Consider the following 13,490-nt stretch of genomic DNA (forward strand, 5'->3'; position numbering starts at 1 on the left):
TATGATTTATAACTGTGAATTGAATAAATACACTGTTGTTTTAAATATTAAAAAAAAACTGTTTTTTAACTAAATATATTTTTTCTTAAGTATCTTCAACCTTTCTACATTTTTTTGCTACTACTATTGAGTAGTGTGTCGTGTCTCTGTAGGTTAAGTAAGACAATATAACACCCTTCTTCCTGATGATTTCATTAATAGGGCCAATTTAAAAATAAGAACCTTTATTCAAGCTGAAGTAGGATGAATTTAAAGCTTTGTTGAATTTAAATTTAATAAATGTTGGGGTATAATTTTGTATCTGTATTGATAAATGGAATTTAAGTAGGCACATTTTTATATTTGTGGGGATAGTGATTTAATTAAACTAAGTACATTTTTAGTTGTGGGGACTAAATAATATAATTTAAGTAGGTAAATTTTATGTTTGTTGAGACAGTGATATAATTTAACTAGGTACATTTTATAGCTGTGGGGACTAAATAATATAATTTAAGTAGGTAAATTTTATATTTGTGGGGACAGTGATATAATTTAACTAGGTACATTTTATATGTGTGACAAAAGGAAATAATTTAATAATTTAAAGAGGTACATTTATATATTTGTGGGGACAATTATTTTATTTAATTAGGTAAATGTTATACTTAAGACACAATAATTAAATTAATTAAAGTAGGTACATTTTATAATTATGAGGGGACAAAATTATACAAGTTAAGTAGGTAATTTTGTTTACGTGTGCTGGTCGTTGAGCCAATTAGCTATAGTTATGGGGTGAAATGATATTGGAGCCCATAGTTAATATAGCAGATGAAAAAGTTTCACCGTTTCTATGACCTCAGCAAATGAAGGGACTCATTCCTATGTCCAACAAGCCTTTATAAACCCTACGAGCCGAGTTGTCCTATACACATGAATCTTTTGCTCTACCCCAGGTCTACAATCAAGTAAACCATTTTATTAACCCTGTGTGTAATGCCATTTTTTTGTGGGGTAAAAAGTTTTAGTGATGTAAAATAATGTAGATAATAGTAAAATGCTAAATTTAATAAAACAAGACAACTGAAAAATATTTAAACAACCGACATTTATTAAAAAATAAACTACCACCTAAATCCAGTGGATACTTACAGTGCACTTTATTCTTAGTTATAAAGTTTCAACTTGTTTTCTAGATTTTAGAGGTTTGTTTCTTGGTGTGTACTAAAACTACCGAATAGTAACATAAAGCTTTAAAGTTAAATCTATTTTAACCTTACAACTGACTTTCCTGTTTGACTTGGGTTTGTTAATCTAGTGAAGGTAAAACTAGCCTGACAAGTCAATGAGATTGTGTAGGTACATTTAAAACAAATTTGGATTTTTTTTTGGCTAAGAAATGAAAGTAAAACAACTGCTTAGAAAATAGTGGTGTAATTTTAAAACTTACTTTTAACGATTCATTTAAATCTTTTATTTACTTTAATCAGATTTAAAAAAAAATAAGTGCTCTGAATCAACGTGTTTATATTAAAATTATCAATGTAATTTTTTCTTAAAAGCTAAAATATATGGTTCTTGTTTTAGTTTAGATTTGTTTCTTATTATTTCCTCACCAATTATAATGTGCTAATTTATATACAGTTAGATTATTAATGATAAATGCAAAAGATATTTTGCAAGCTTTTATTAGGTACCGCTAATGAATGCTTATCACAATAATAAAATGAAAACATTAAAAATATTACTCAGTTCTCGTAAACAAAACTTACATGTCCATTATATTCCAGTTATGGCAGAGTATTATTATAATTTAAACTTGGAGCAATATGGCGAGATACTACTAAAGCGCATGCGCGTCATATCCACGACACATTGCTGTTCTACATTGCCGCGTTGAAAGTTAAAGAAACGAATAGCATAATGTAACACATCCCAGGTTGAAATGCAATGAAAGCAGTGACACTCTTTTAGACTAGCTTCTGGCTATTACGCACTGGCGCACATATATTTCTATCCAACTAGAGAACACAGAGCAAGAAGACACAATCTCCAGTAGATTTGTAGAGAGAGTTATTTCTGTCTTATCCATCCTTCAGTTAGAAAATATAGGTCAGCCTAGTAGTGTGTGTGTGCTTGTGAAGTTCACACTGATCATGCTATACCGAGCCGGTTTGCCTGCCTGCATCCGTGCCTGCACTTTTTGGTGCATACGCATGCGCAGTAGGTGCACTGGTCCGAAATCGGGTCGCGTGGGGTCGGTGGGGCGTAGGGGGAGGTGCCAGTGGTTTAAATGTAATACGCATGCCTATTCTCTATTTTCCAGATGTTTTCTGACAACTTTTCTATAGAAATTAAACCTCTTCTAGCAACACGACAGGTTATGTTGAATAAGGGTTTTATTTCGGAATACAGTTATATTTCTTAGGTCCCTTTTAAGTGGCTAGTTATAACAGAAAGGAAAACTAAGGCCAAAAGATAAAGTTGAGAGATCTGAGCCATTAACTATGTGATTCAAACTTATGCTGATTGTGCGTGTAAATTGCGCATGCGCGTAAATGATATTCGTGTATGCGTTTGTTTGTCTGTTACACAGCGCATGCGTGATGGTAGTGTGTTAGCTTCTGTCTGTGTGTTAACGCATGCGCTGCTCATTGGTTTTCTAATTTTAAAATTTTATTCAAATAACTAGGTTGGGTATTTTAAAAAAGTGTATGGTGTTGATTAAAAGAAGTTACTTTATTTTTATGCCACATGAAATTTTAACTATATAGTTACCATCACTATGTTCACAGTATTTATATCCAAATAGTTAAAAGACTATTTAAAAAAGCTATAAAAATTTAGTTAGGTTTTTAAATTTATAATAAATTAAAGAAGTATTTAGTTTAAAACTTTAAAAAAAAGGTGAGACACTTTTAAAATTTAGTTTTATAAAGCAAAAGTTTCTGAAAATAATCTATTTCACCAGGCTAAAATTTCAAAATACTTTTAAAGTCATGGTTCTTTCCCTTTAACAACAGTGAAATTTAGTTTCTGTGTTAATACATATCGTAAGTTCTGTTCTGATAAATACTGAGAGCAGTTATTTAATAAAAATGATTAAAGGATAATAATACAAAGTTTAAATTTTTTAAAATCACAATATGTAGGTTGCTCATTGTCTGAAATAATATGGTACCTATTTTCAAACTATTTCAGATTTTAATAATAAGAATTAAGAAGGCTGTAGATTTAAATATAAGGGTAGAATTCTAGTGGAAAAAAAACCTGGCTTTTCAAATCTCTGGGCTTTCAGCTGTCTAGTAATAGTATAAAAGCCATCACAACACTGGGTTTAGCAGTGTGAACTTCCAATCTTATAGTTTTCTAGTATAAAAGCCATCACAACACTGGGTTTAGTAGTGTGAACTTCCAATCTTATAGTTTTCTAATATAAAAGCCATGACATTTATGATTTAACCAACACAAATTACTGTTATAGTATTGTCTTAGTGTAGTGAGGCTACAGGGTTAAATTTAATCAAATTAGTTTCATGCTGGACATTTGACCATTTTAATGCATGTTTTTATTTGGGTAGAGTTTTAGTTACCTTTAGGCTAAACAGTTTTATTTTTTAACACTTTAAAATTGTTAAATTTAAGCAGCATAAATTCTAGCTTCAATGTTTACATGTTTGTTAGAAATTTATCAGCAATAATAACAGACCTATAGCATAGTAAAATCAGACATGAAATATATGATTTACTAAGTTTAATGTTTTTCTCTCTTAAAATTCTATTATCAGTATCAAATTAGTAAAGAAATGTATGCGTATATATGGTGGGATTTGTTTTGAAGCAGCACATACAAGTTGGTTTGAAATTAAACTTTGACAGATTGGTGCCATCACTATAATAATTACATTCAATGTGTTTACAGTTATTTAAAAATATAATTTAAATAGAACTTAAATGATTCATAGATTAGAGCTGGTAGATCAATAAAACATGTTGGCCATAGTTTAAAAAAATTGATTTTTTAATATGTGAGTCAATTACTATAACAATTTGGAATTCGTTGTAAATATAAAAATAGCCTACAGTTCATACTCTAAAGCCAGCCTTATTGCTTAACTCTGTTATACACGTATAGCATGTAACTCTAGATAAGCATGTCTATCTTGTGCTCCATCAAACCCAGAGGGGTGTGTCCTTCCATCAAATCTCAATGTCCTTCCATTGTCTGTCCTCGTGCTCTATCAAACCCAGATGGGTGTGTCCTTCCATCAAATGTCCTTCTTGTGCTCCATCAAATCCATATAAGCATGTAATTTCCATATTCAACCATGTCCTAACAACTTCAGTCAACTATAGCATATCAACACAGGTCAACATACATGTGTCCTACCAACTCAAGTTAAGCATGTCCTATCAACACATCTACGTGTCATACCAACACAGCTTAACATGTGTCCCATCAACTCCATTTAATCATGTCCCACCAACTCCAGCTAAGCATGTCCTCCGTGTCCCACCAACTCCAGCTAAGCAAGTCCTCCATGTCCCACCAACTCCAGCTAAGCATGTCCTTCATGTCCCACCAACTCCAGCTAAGCATGTCCTTCATGTCCCACCAACTCCAGCTAAGCATGTCCTCCATGTCCCACCAACTCCAGCTAAGCAAGTCCTCCATGTCCCACCAACTCCAGCTAAGCATGTCCTTCATGTCCCACCAACTCCAGCTAAGCATGTCCTTCATGTCCCACCAACTCCAGCTAAGCATGTCCTTCATGTCCCACCAACTCCAGCTAAGCATGTCCTTCATGTCCCACCAACTCCAGCTAAGCAAGTCCTCCATGTCCCACCAACTCCAGCTAAGCATGTCCTCCATGTCCTACCAACTCCAGCTAAGCATGTCCTCCATGTCCCACCAACTCCAGCTAAGCATGTCCTCCATGTCCCACCAACTCCAGCTAAGCATGTCCTCCATGTCCTACCAACTCCAGCTAAGCATGTCCTCCATGTCCTACCAACTCCAGCTAAGCAAGTCCTCCATGTGTCCCGCCTAGCTTTTAAATCTAGGCGCCTTTTCTACCTTTGCCTCAAAATAGCATTGGCTTTGTCAGCGCATGCGCAGCTGCACTAGAGAACCAGGCCAGCAGGTCAGGAAAGGTCAGCAGACAGTGTGTAATGTGTGCTAACTATTTCAGTGACCTAGAAATGTCACCAACACACAGCCCAATCATGTGGGGCTAGACTTTTGACTGTGAACTGGTACACCCCACACACTCCACTGATTGTGCTGTTAAATATAGCACTAAGTGGGCCACCAGACTTATGGAGCATACTTGTGGACAGCAATTTTCTCCTTCATTACAACACAGACAAGCTTCATCTAAGCCACACACTTTTCTAGGGCAAAGTTTTTCCTCTTTACCTACCTCAGCAAACTTAGACCCCTGCCTCTTCTATGTGGTGTATATTTCTTTTTTTATTAAACTCAGTTCTGAACATTATGGTGGTGGCGTACACATGAGAGGGTTATTAGTTTGGGAGTAAATCTCTTGAGTGTGTATGTAACCACAGCTCAATGACAAGATGCTGGTGGTGTGTAGGTACAATAAGGCTGGGGTTTCCCACTCCTTGAGAGTGATCAATATTAAATGTGTTGTCTAGACAGTACAGCTATGCAATCAATACCTGTCTTGTTCTACCAATGAATGTAATCAATACTTTCGGTCATTAGATCAGATGCAATAAACACCACACTGCTCAATGGTACTTGCTTCATTTTAGAGTAATACCAAGAAATCATTAACCCTCCCTCTACCATTTTTCTTTTTTGGCTTTTGAACAATATACTATCTAGATGTGGGTATATTAAAGTGCTAGCATTTGAAAAAAATGTATATGTATTGATTTTAAAAAAAAATGTATGTAAATATGTGTTGGAAGCAAAAATCTTAATTAAAAGTATATTAATTAGAAGATGATGATCACAATAAACTGAAACCGAAAACCAAAAAAACACTAAGATGTAGTTCTATGTATAATAAGAATGTTACAGTAAAGTATCTGCAGCCATTACTGTTAGTACTACTCTATTTAGCTGATCATAAAAAAATATTTAATGTTGGAATAGGCAGCCCATAAAATAGATACATTTTTAAAAAGTGGGCTTTATTTTGAACTTTTTTTTGGTTAGATGTATTTAACTTTAAAATTGAAGAGTTGTTTTTTTTTTACTCAGATTTATGTTAGTTATAAAAAAGACTCAATGAATACTAGTTAGGATAGATTCTATAATACTGTGCACAACTGTCTTATCCTATGCATGGCCTATGCTGTCTGATCAATGTGGAGACTGCACGTGGTACATTTTATTTTCCCGCCACTGCCTCACAGCACATGACCCAGTTTGCTGATGACATCATCAAGCTGTCTGCCACAGCACAAAAGCATGGTTGTCTGGCCGCCATTTTGCTTACACATTTTCTCTCTATGTGTTGTGTTTGTGACACAATTTTTGTGGTTTTAGCATATATAATAAGCTGTGTGTATTTGACATTTTTTTTACTGGTTGTTACCGCCCAACTGAACTAGATAACTAGTAGAAATTTTTTAAAAAATTTATTATAATTGTAATAAAATTAAGGCTTTACTTTTAAACACTTAATATTGGAAGTCCAACTCTTAAAACTATTTGTTAGCTATTTTAAACATTTTCTAACTATAAAAATCAGTTCTTATTTTTCAAATTGTATGCCAAACCAAACCAGTGAGAAGACTGGTTAAAAATTTAAAATTTAATTGATATGAAAAAGATTGAAGGAAACCTGTCCAGTGTTGTAGGGATGACCTCCACCCAGGCTAGCACATGCAATACCCTGGCCTAATTCTATAAATCTACCCCCACCCTCTCAGTCTGTAATTAAAGAGGTAAACCTATCTAAAATATGCGAGAATTTAATTGATGCAACCAACTTGTGTAGTTTGATATCCTTCACGCGTGGGGAAGGGGAGGGGGCTTTTTAAACCCGTGTTTCAAAAAGATTTCATACCTTTTCAAAGATACAGGGGAGGGAAGTCTTTTGTTTATTCATTTTGTGTACCTTGTGGCACATGTAAGGTTACACTGTCTTTTCATACTGACTAGGGTCTGGGCTATTCTACCAGCATGTGCATGTGCAGTAAGCAGAGGGTTAATGATACATAAAAGCCATGAATGCCGGCTAAGTGCAGTCAGATACATCACGTCTAGACGCCATCTTGAAATCTTTACCCTTGACTCTTAATTCGCTCTGCGGCTACGCTTAACCTTATCAGATAGGTGGGGAATAAAAGACTGTACTGTCTTACCTGGTTTACTTTTATCTGCATGTGCTGACCATTATGACACGGCTCGATTGTAGTCGTTAAATAACCCAAACGCTAGTGTGAAATATTGCACTGACAGAACGGACTTGGGTTCACTTGCGCATGCGCTTTACGCATTGTCCAGACACTGCATGACGCCATCTTGTAACATAATAATGAAGCATTCTGCATTTGTCTCAGCATGTTAAACTATTTAATAACTATCTCTCCGTGTTAATTTTTTCTGGTTTCTACTAAAAACTCGCCACGAAATTTGTTAGGTGTAAACGCATTGTAAAAATCGCGACTGAATTCACTTGTTAATGTCAGAATGAAACAGCAAAACAGATGCACAAATGAAATATTTTCACATCAGTCTGGCACAGCAGTCTGGAGAAAATGGTCTTATCAAATGCAGATCACATGTGTTACTGAGCATTGGCGCGGGCGGGAACGCATGTTACTTGATTGGAACACACGAAATGCCCTAGAAACCCCCACATGCGTTTTGAGACCAAAGGCCTCAGTGTGTTTTTATGCAAAGGGAAAGCGTTGCGTGTTGTAAATTGTTAGGAGAGTGAGAGACGGGAATGGAACAAAACAACTCGCAGACCATTGGTAGGAATGTTGGCAGGGGTGGATGTGGAGAGGGTTTAGTGAATATTTTATTACTTTAGCTAATATGCTTTTTATAGCTACCTTCACTTTAATGGGCATACCCCAATAAAATGTAAAACTATACTTATTTTCTATTATTTTAAATGTAAATTTAAAATAAATTTTGTACCCAGTTAAGAGTAATTGAAAAATCTTTTAAAATATTATTTTAAATCTAAAGGGAACAAAAATATAAAATTACCTGGATACAATTTTTCTAAATTGAAAATGTGATTACAAAACCGTGCATTCTTTGCACAGAAACATGACGGTTATTCTTCTAGAACTTTCTCTCATGCAGCGTGCCACTCCTTGTATTGTTAAACTGCACCCAATTCCTTAACTTTATCTTACTAAAAAAAATCCCAGCTATCCTGTTTGTTGACCCTTTTTCCTCTGGCTACTACACCCTCACATTCCTCATGTTAAATGCATTCAATACCATCTTTATGGCAACTACACCCTCACATTCCTCATGTTAAATGCATTCAATACCATCTTTATGGCAACTACACCCTCACATTCCTCATGTTAAATGCATTCAATACCATCTTTATGGCAACTACACCCTCACATTCCTCATGTTAAATGCATTCAATACCATCTTTATGGCAACTACACCCTCACATTCCTCATGTTAAATGCATTCAATACCATCTTTATGGCAACTACACCCTCACATTCCTCATGTTAAATACATTCAATACCATCTTTATGGCAACTACACCCTCACATTCCTCATGTTAAATGCATTCAATACCATCTTTATGGCAACTACACCCTCACATTCCTCATGTTAAATGCATTCAATACCATCTTTATGGCAACTACACCCTCACATTCCTCATGTTAAATACATTCAATACCATCTTTATAGCAACTACACCCTCACATTCCTCATGTTAAATGCATTCAATACCATCTTTATGGCAACTACACCCTCACATTCCTCATGTTAAATGCATTCAATACCATCTTTATGGCAACTACACCCTCACATTCCTCACGTTAAATGCATTCAATACCATCTTTATGGCAACTACACCCTCACATTCCTCATGTTAAATGCATTCAATACCATCTTTATGGCAACTACACCCTCACATTCCTCACGTTAAATGCATTCAATACCATCTTTATGGCAACTACACCCTCACATTCCTCATGTTAAATGCATTCAATACCATCTTTATGGCAACTACACCCTCACATTCCTCATGTTAAATGCATTCAATACCATCTTTATGGCAACTACACCCTCACATTCCTCATGTTAAATGCATTCAATACCATCTTTATGGCAACTACACCCTCACATTCCTCATGTTAAATGCATTCAATACCATCTTTATGGCAACTACACCCTCACATTCCTCATGTTAAATGCATTCAATACCATCTTTATGGCAACTACACCCTCACATTCCTCATGTTAAATGCATTCAATACCATCTTTATGGCAACTACACCCTCACATTCCTCATGTTAAATGCATTCAATACCATCTTTATGGCAACTACACCCTCACATTCCTCACGTTAAATGCATTCAATACCATCTTTATGGCAACTACACCCTCACATTCCTCATGTTAAATGCATTCAATACCATCTTTATGGCAACTACACCCTCACATTCCTCATGTTAAATGCATTCAATACCATCTTTATGGCAACTACACCCTCACATTCCTCATGTTAAATGCATTCAATACCATCTTTATGGCAACTACACCCTCACATTCCTCAGGTTAAATGCATTCAATACCATCTTTATGGCAACTACACCCTCACATTCCTCATGTTAAATGCATTCAATACCATCTTTATGGCAACTACACCCTCACATTCCTCACGTTAAATGCATTCAATACCATCTTTATGGCAACTACACCCTCACATTCCTCATGTTAAATGCATTCAATACCATCTTTATGGCAACTACACCCTCACATTCCTCATGTTAAATGCATTCAATACCATCTTTATGGCAACTACACCCTCACATTCCTCATGTTAAATGCATTCAATACCATCTTTATGGCAACTACACCCTCACATTCCTCAGGTTAAATGCATTCAATACCATCTTTATGGCAACTACACCCTCACATTCCTCATGTTAAATGCATTCAATACCATCTTTATGGCAACTACACCCTCACATTCCTCACGTTAAATGCATTCAATACCATCTTTATGGCAACTACACCCTCACATTCCTCATGTTAAATGCATTCAATACCATCTTTATGGCAACTACACCCTCACATTCCTCACGTTAAATGCATTCAATACCATCTTTATGGCAACTACACCCTCACATTCCTCATGTTAAATGCATTCAATACCATCTTTATGGCAACTACACCCTCACATTCCTCATGTTAAATGCATTCAATACCATCTTTATGGCAACTACACCCTCACATTCCTCATGTTAAATGCATTCAATACCATCTTTATGGCAACTACACCCTCACATTCCTCATGTTAAATGCATTCAATACCATCTTTATGGCAACTACACCCTCACATTCCTCATGTTAAATGCATTCAATACCATCTTTATGGCAACTACACCCTCACATTCCTCATGTTAAATGCATTCAATACCATCTTTATGGCAACTACACCCTCACATTCCTCATGTTAAATGCATTCAATACCATCTTTATGGCAACTACACCCTCACATTCCTCATGTTAAATGCATTCAATACCATCTTTATGGCAACTACACCCTCACATTCCTCATGTTAAATGCATTCAATACCATCTTTATGGCAACTACACCCTCACATTCCTCATGTTAAATGCATTCAATACCATCTTTATGGCAACTACACCCTCACATTCCTCATGTTAAATGCATTCAATACCATCTTTATGGCAACTACACCCTCACATTCCTCATGTTAAATGCATTCAATACCATCTTTATGGCAACTACACCCTCACATTCCTCATGTTAAATGCATTCAATACCATCTTTATGGCAACTACACCCTCACATTCCTCATGTTAAATGCATTCAATACCATCTTTATGGCAACTACACCCTCACATTCCTCATGTTAAATGCATTCAATACCATCTTTATAGCAACTACACCCTCACATTCCTCATGTTAAATGCATTCAATACCATCTTTATGGCAACTACACCCTCACATTCCTCATGTTAAATGCATTCAATACCATCTTTATGGCAACTACACCCTCACATTCCTCATGTTAAATGCATTCAATACCATCTTTATGGCAACTACACCCTCACATTCCTCATGTTCAAATGTATTTAACTACCATCTTTATTTCTCTTTTTCTAGCCTACTCTTGCAACTTAACTATCAAACTTATGAAAATTTCATCTTAGTACCCCACATATTTTTTCCTGTAATTGATCAGTAAATCATGTTCCCTGGAAATCAGATACACTAATTAAATACGTATTAAAAGTTGTATGACATTTTATTAAAAAGAATATCTTCAAGTTACTTGTTTAACTGTTTGAAAAGTATGTTAGTTATGAATAGTGCCTATATCAGAGTGGGCTCTTGGTATAGAATATATAATCTAAACCTAGGTCTGGGGTAAGATGTCCATTTTATGAAATTAAGTACACTTTATACTTGCAACCAGCCCCAATGCTTTGCCTGTATTCACAGTGAGAGTTGGCTAATGCATAATCTGCTGAGCTTAGCAAATAGCAGGCATGTCTTAGCACCTATGCATTCATAAGTAGAGTGTGGGGTGGGGGTGGAAGTGTTGGGAGATGAATGAAGAAGGGCATTGGTGTAACTCATAGGCAGATCTATACTAGAGCTGTGATCATCTCTTTTAGTTGTCAGCTTTCTTTCTTTGATTTTATTTTTATCAGACCTCTCTTATAATGGAGATTTTTTTTTTTCTTCTTAGATAAAAAAAGGACTTGAAAGAGAATTAATATATGCAGGTTCTAAATAGATTAGAGTCATTTTTTGCCAGCAAAAGTTGTGAAATCCTGTTTCCATTAGCAGAGCTATTAAATACAAGAGTTATAGGGTGAATCTGTATATAAATTGTGGTAAAATAGAGTTCAAATCTGTTTAAACGACATGCCAGGGAAAAATGGCGGAAAAACTGATGAGGGCACATTGACCCTTAGGACAAGCATGGCTGATATTAGTCGGGGCACAGTGACCCAACATGTCTCTTTAGTGTGTTTTGTTAACTGTGCTCTGACCCGCGCGCATGCGCAACACACCGACATGCGCGCCACTGGCCCGTTATTATCACCCTAGACTAGAAACCTGCAGGTCCCCTCCCATCTAATTGTGATCATTCAGATTTGGTTTGAGATCAGCTGAACCTGTGTGTTAACTGGTCTAGGTTTGAACTTAAGTAGCCAGGTGTCTGGTCTAGGTTTGATCTTAAGTAGCCAGGTGTCTGGTCTAGGTTTGAACTTAAGTAGCCAGGTGTCTGGTCTAGGTTTGAACTTAAGTAGCCAGGTGTCTGGTCTAGGTTTGAACTTAAGTAGCCAGGTGTCTGGTCTAGGTTTGAACTTAAGTAGCCAGGTGTCTGGACAGCTCAGGTGCTGTCAGGTGTAGGACAGGAAGGTCGGTTACCCTTGGGGTTATAGCGAACCAGTGACTACAGAAACTAAGCTAGGAGAGTCAATAAAAAAATACTTACATTCTCACATTATTCAGACACAAGCCCTTCACTGATCTGAAAAAATAAATAAATTTAAAATCAAAATTTATTTCCATAGACTAACCAAAAAAACATGTTTTAACATCTATGAAAACTATACACATGCACCCAATTATTATTATTATTTTATATAAATATAAATATATATATATATATATATATATATATATATATATATATATATATATATATATATATAGACACACACACACACACTAATAGTTAGTAAAGTTATTGAGTTTCATTGCTGTAGATTAATAAGTGTCTAAAGAGAAAAAAATGGAAGGGCATAAAAAAGAAGGTTAGGGTCATGAATTTTTTTGAAGCGTGGGTTACATGCCAGGATAAAGTTAGGTCGCCCTGACCCGTTAGAGCAGACGGACAATGTATGTACATTAGTTTTAGGCGCTGGTTCTTTATTTCATCTTCCCGCCTAACATGTTTTAGGGGCTGTTTGAATGATACCAGATCTGCATGGGGTGGGTAATAAAATCTGCTGACTGGATTTGGTCTTATGCAGAGGTAGTTTTAATATAGCACCCAGGTGTGTATTTTTAAAATCTGTCTGTAGAATATTTATTTTACACGTATACAAAAATATATTTTATCCACATTATATATATATATATATTAAATGGGTCTATACGGTATATATGTGCAGATATTTTTTTAATCTGAAACAGTTTTAAAAAATGTCAGTGTTTTAATTTAAATTATTTTTATAATTCATTCTGTTTAATTTTAAATTCTGTCCTGGACTATGATTTAATAAATCCTGTTCTAAAGTTCTGGTTAATTAATAATTTTTAAGTCTTTGT

At 35.4% G+C, this 13,490-nt stretch overlaps 1 long non-coding RNA gene across 1 annotated transcript in view; it reads right to left on the reverse strand.

Annotated features, from left to right (window-relative positions):
- LOC131953829 (uncharacterized) overlaps window positions 1–13,490 on the reverse strand; it is a 108,663-nt gene that overhangs the window by 54,452 nt on the left and 40,721 nt on the right. The window contains exon 3 of the long non-coding RNA XR_009388688.1: window positions 12,652–12,687. This is a non-coding gene — a long non-coding RNA (uncharacterized LOC131953829). The remainder of the gene's footprint in view (window positions 1–12,651; window positions 12,688–13,490) is intronic.

This window comes from Physella acuta, unplaced genomic scaffold, assembly GCF_028476545.2.
Source record: "Physella acuta isolate Inbredline_101_S28 unplaced genomic scaffold, ASM2847654v3 ptg000958l, whole genome shotgun sequence".
NCBI classification, from domain to species: Eukaryota; Metazoa; Mollusca; class Gastropoda; family Physidae; genus Physella; species Physella acuta.